This window comes from Dermacentor albipictus, unplaced genomic scaffold, assembly GCF_038994185.2.
Source record: "Dermacentor albipictus isolate Rhodes 1998 colony unplaced genomic scaffold, USDA_Dalb.pri_finalv2 scaffold_24, whole genome shotgun sequence".
NCBI lineage: Eukaryota > Metazoa > Arthropoda > Arachnida > Ixodida > Ixodidae > Dermacentor > Dermacentor albipictus.
Genome location: NW_027225578.1, coordinates 1,926,735 through 1,932,422, shown reverse-complemented (window position 1 = coordinate 1,932,422; position 5,688 = coordinate 1,926,735). Strand labels below are relative to the sequence as shown.

General features: G+C 49.3%; 1 long non-coding RNA gene across 2 annotated transcripts; it reads left to right on the top strand.

The window, feature by feature from the left end:
• The first annotated feature begins 504 nt into the window (after positions 1 to 504).
• Positions 505 to 2,986, top strand: LOC135909071 (uncharacterized). 2 transcript variants are annotated; one of them, XR_010566555.2, is made up of 2 exons: positions 505 to 773; positions 2,112 to 2,986. It is a non-coding gene; the product is annotated as an uncharacterized lncRNA (long non-coding RNA). The 2 variants fall into 2 exon arrangements; XR_010566556.2 differs by having other exon boundaries at positions 2,107 to 2,986.
• Positions 2,987 to 5,688: the final 2,702 nt, after the last annotated feature.

Sequence of the window (5,688 nt, the reverse complement as noted above, 5' to 3'; positions counted from 1 at the left end):
GGTTTTAGTTTTCTCAGGCACTGTCGTGGAATAATCTGGAAAACTTGAGGACGAAAGTTCGCAGTACCGTCCATCACTATGGCTGATGTTGCCTAGTGTTATCCTGCGTTGTGAATTTCGACTGATAATTCTTGCACTACACATGAAGGTGCTTCGTCCGCTGATTCACTCACTTCGTCCGCTACGGGCTCACTCAAAGAATGACGACAGCCGCGCACAGTGCACAACGCTTACAAATGCTCCTGGCACCTAGGAAGCAAGGCGCTGCTGCTTTACGAGCTGGGCTGGGTGGCCTAGTGATGTTCGAGAGCTTAATATACTTAATTTGTCAACGCCTCCTAGATAACTCCAAATCGCGCGCATCACGTCACATGGCTTTATTATGCAGGGTCTTGACGTCAACATGTAACCGACGATAGGGGAAAAAGGTGAGTCAACAGTGGTTGACATGGAAGAAAAACAAGGTATTCTTGGATGCATTAGTGATGTACCCTGTGGTTTGTTTTGACTGTACTACCTTCGACATCGGCCTAGATTTTTAGTCTGCACTGCATCCTGTAGTGTTATCAAGCACGCGTGATGTAACGTTATCAAGCCCGCGTGCTGATGTATAGCATGAGCAAGACAGATTACACGTGTCGCACCCTTGCTATCATGTCCAGTCATGTGACCCTTTTCTGTTTCGTTATAAAACCAGCAACACCAAGCAATAAAGCGTTCTTTGATCTGCCACTACCCGCCGGCTACGTTCAGTTACCTCACATCCGCGATCGGTACGTATTTCTTGTGAAGGAAAGCCACCCTTCCGGTTTTAGGCCCGCACAGTTTGAATGCGCGCATGTGGGTTTTATTTCGGCTTCTTGCGATAATTGTGTATTATTACTGCTTCCTACGTAGCTCTACGATAACCTGGGGCGTCTTTTTCGTTCCAAGCTTCAATTTAACGCCCTTTTAATTTTCGTGCGTGTGCACTAGAAGGCCCCAAGCCGTCTAAATTGACGAGACAAGAGTGGCCGAACACCCGGATCCCACGAACACGACATCGCTCCGATGGGTGTGGTGGAACGCATTTCTTAAAGCAGCGTCATGTGCCACATTCAGCGGCGAGAAACGAAGATGAGGAAAGAGTTGAAGGAATGCGCGTGGCCGCGCTGCATGCGTCCAAGGTGGAGACTGGGAATTAAACTGGCGATCGGGCGGCTGTCACGTGTGTTCACCGTTTCCCGAAAGGCGTCTGAGCCCCTTAGACAGAGTATGCAGGCTTCACTTTAAGTTTTGTACTCTTACGTTTGATAGCCTAGATCTGGTTATTAGGCATGTCATAGTGAATTAAATTATCGGGTTTTACGTGCCGAAAGCATGAACTCGTGATGAGGTACGCTGTAGGGGGTACTGCGGATCAATTTGGACCACCTGGGGTTCTTTACCGTGCACCGAAATCTAAATACACGGGTGTTTTCGCATTTCGTCCCCATCGATATGCGGCCGTCGTGGCCGGCATTCACGCCTTAGTGAAGAACTCTGGCTAAATTTTGACCACCTGGGGTTCTTTACCGTGCACCCCATGCATGGCGTACGGGCGTTCTTGCATTCTGCCCCCAGGCAAGGACGAGGCGAACCCGCGTCCTGTTGCTTAGCTGTGCAACGACACAGCCACGCCGCTAAAATCTTCAAGGCGATAAGAAGTGAGTAGAATTGAAGACAAATAGTCGTTAAACATACATGGCCTCCAATCGCAGCTAGGATAACAACAATAAAAACGAAATGAGAAACATGGATGAAAAAGAAAGACAAACAAGCAACATGTGCTTCCGTTTTGATTCTGTTCTTTTTAACAAACTGATAATATTGGAAGGCGTTGTTCGTGCCCGATAAGACTGATTCCACTGCATTTTCCAGCGTCATCAATGACGCACGAAATGGTATCAACGTCTCTCTTCCACGCAAGAATACGTTATGCGCGACGCGTGCAGTGGCCACGCAATACTTGTCTGCGTTCACTAGTTTTTGAGCGAGCCTTCAGACCGCTGTATAAAATTACGACAGAAAAGCGCCTGGCCAAGAAATACGCGTCTCGCAATAATTGGGGCTGCTTTCTTTTGCCAGCGCAGAAATTGGACGGAGCTGATGGACCGCAGGCAGTGTTCCGTTTGGGTGCTACGGTCTTGCTGGTCAGAAAGGCAACGAGCGGCAGATTCTGAAGCGATGATTTCGGAGCAGAACCTTTGAAGGTGCGGAACGCGTGTACCTTCGACGAAGAGACACGACGGCCACTGCAGTTTTCTTCGCATCTCCCGCAGAAACGGCCAGGACTTCAAAAGCATGGGCTGCTTCCATTCGTGCTGCTCATCCGAGGAGACTGAACCGCAACGTCCTTTGTTGGCAGGTTCCGACTCCACCTCCAGCGTGTTCGGATCGGTCGTTCACAGCAACAGCGACATGAACGAACGTGTCCTGGAACTGCCAGAAGTAACCACAAGACAGAGGTCGGTGACCTTCACCGAAGGCACAGACACAGCTGCCATGGGCATTGACCACGGAGTAAGCAGGCTTCGTGCTTGGTCGTACGGAGGATCCCGCGGCCACTACAGCTTGGCCTCCAGCGGCACTAGCACCCTGACCATTGGCTTAAAGTACGGTTGCAGCACGGACACGCTGACCGAGGATGACGGCGTCGGCGTGGCTGCACAACAGACATCAGTGCTTGAATGAACTGTTCGTCGACGAATCTTGCTATGTCTTCCGAATTAAACGTTTGTTCGTCCAATCGTTGCCTACTAACCTCGTTATGTTCACCAGCGAATTACCCCATTTCATCTGCTGTGCAGAAGAAATTACTGTTTTTCATCGGAATGGAAGTGTTTCGCAAGAATACGTAAATACTCATGCTGGAAGACCAGTGACACGACAACCACTGGCGCTTATCCGCAAGTTCGCGTGACATACGCCACTATACATGGAATAAAGCTTTGCTTTTAACATTTTACCGTCGCCTTCTGTGCGCGCTTAAGGCATACGAGTATTGCGGAACAACCACCGAGTGTTATTTCGGTGTGACAGTTCACGTTGCGTGTGCTGATTCTACACATTAGAAACTCTTAACTCGGCCGATTTACGGCCCACTGCTGCGAGCGGAGACTTCACTACGCATGCGCAGAACACTGAAGCGGCCAGCAGGTTTACGGAGCGGCACCCGCTCGCCTGCTGACACCAGGGCGGCGTGCCCAGCGAGCCAGCGCCATTCCAAAACCGGACATGGCATACATAATCATGAAAGCTGGAGCGTCGACGTCGTGTTTCAACGCGGCGCTAGCAGTTCTGCAGGAGAAAATGCCTTGCAGGTGCTTTACTGCTCAAGGAGACCTGTGGCTTTGCTGCGTTGCATCGAACCTCGATAGTGCAGGCTGCTGACGCTTGGCCTGCACTACCGAGGCCGCATGCTCCTACTGAGCGAAATCAGACATCTGCACCAAGAAAAACCTCGTCTGTTCCTGATAAATTGTCGGACCAGGATCAACAAGTTGTTGTCATGATCAGCTTTCTGATGAGTGCTATTCGTGTTCTTCGGGAGAAGCTACAGACGCCAACAGCTCGAAGTGCGTTGCAAGTGCTGGATGCAATAAATCAGGTTTTAGCGAGCCTTCAGAAGTCCAGTGCCTGAGAACTTCTACAGCAGAACCATGGCTCATCGACAGTAGCAGCGACCGTTCCGAGATGATGTCAGAAGTGCCTCCGCATTCCAATGGAATGCGAGAGGCCTTAGCTCACGTATTTTAGATTTTAGGCAGTTTCCTATACTGGTCATACCCGCCGTGGTTGCTCAGTGGCTATGGTGTTAGGCTGCTGAGCACGATGTCGCGGGATCGAGTCCCGGCCACGGCAGCCGCATTTCGATGGGGGTGAAATGCGAAAACACCCGTGCACTTAGATTTAGGTGCACGTTAAAGAACCCCAGGGGGTCGAAATTTCCGGAGCCCTCCACTACGGCGTGCCTCATAATCAGAAAGTGGTTTTGGCACGTAAAAACCTACAATTAAAAATTAAACTGGTCATCTGTGAAGCAAACTTACCAGCCTCGATAAGACTATCAGGGTATAAAACTTTTGTTTCAATCACGTGTGTCCGTAATAGTAAGGTGCTAGTTTACATTCACAAGGACCTTGCGTATTTCTCCCAACCCGTAGCGCCACACGACGTAACAAATACCTCTGTGTTACTAAGAAAAAGAAGAGGCTGTCTTTTTCTGTTATTGGCGTCTACCTTTCCCCAACAAGTCAGTTTGAAAATATATTATGGCTGCTACTCTCGGTCCTTGGATAATAACAGAGGACTTCAACGCTCACCACCATATATGGGGAAGCTCCAGAATTAATTCAAGGGGCAGGTCACTAATATCCTTTGCATCAGGCCACAACCTGTGTCTTCTAATGACGGAAGCGCGACATTTCTGCTAGGAATAACGTACAGCAGCTGCCTTGACTATGGTGTCACGTTGCCTGACTTCGAGCGTGCAGTGGCTCACTGATAATGAAACCCATGGAAGTGATCATATTCCGACCTATATGAAAATCGATGGACTAGACGCCGCATTACCGGTTGTATCTCGCCAAATCGACTGGTGAGTTTTTCAAGATCAGGTCGAAGACACATGCAAGAAACATATCGCACGCAGATCGGAAGACAATTTCAGACGCAATGCAAGATTGTACAGATTGCTTCACACATTGATCAAAGCGTACAAAGAATGACATGGAATTGGGAAGGCTTCGTGCACTACGTCATTGAGTTGAAAGGAGGTACAGGCGCACGAAGACAATTCTTGACCTCAGAGAATCTCGGCGCATGCAAAAGAAAATAAAACGCCGAATAGATAAGCTAGCGTATCAAATATGGAAATGCTTCTACGAGTCACTGACCCTTGCAAGCCGTTGTCCCTCGTGTGGCGTAGCCTACGATGTCTTTGCTCATGTCCCCAGCAGCGACGTCCTTTTAACGCCCTTGCTCTCTATCAAAACCGCCGTGAGATAGACTTTGCAGAGGAACTTTGTGCGAAAGTCACTGGCGGCACAGTTTTAGTTCCTGACATGGCTTTACGCGGCATCCCCGGTCCACGAGATACAAGTATGGACATCCGTTCTCTACGGAAGCTTAGGCGCTCTGTAGGTGTTCGCCTTCACCAGGGCCCAATGGCATAAAATATACTGCTTTGCGCCACCTATGTCGACTAGCACGAAGAGAACTCCTCAGCCTTTTTAATAGTTCATGGCAAGAGGGGGTCGTCCCACGGGATCGGAAACGCAGCCGCCTGGTACAGCTGCTAAAAGCAGGAAAGTCACCACTGGAACTGGCATCGTACCGGCCTATAGCACTTGCCAACTGCGTCAAGAAGCTTATGGAACGTATGGTCCTCGTGCGTCTCGAATGGTGCCTTGAACACCAAAAAAGTTATTCCGACTCTATGGCGGGATTTCGACGAGGCCGTTCATCGATTGACAGTATCATCTGTAAAACAGCAAAATCTTGGGAGAGATTATCAGTATAGCACTCCTTTTTGACGTGGAAAACGCTTACGACAACGTTTCCCATCAAACAACTCTAGACGCACTTTTGACAATTGAACTAGGAGGGCGAGTATATCGATGGATCCGAAACTACTGGACACAAAGGTCCTTGTTCGTACGTACGGAA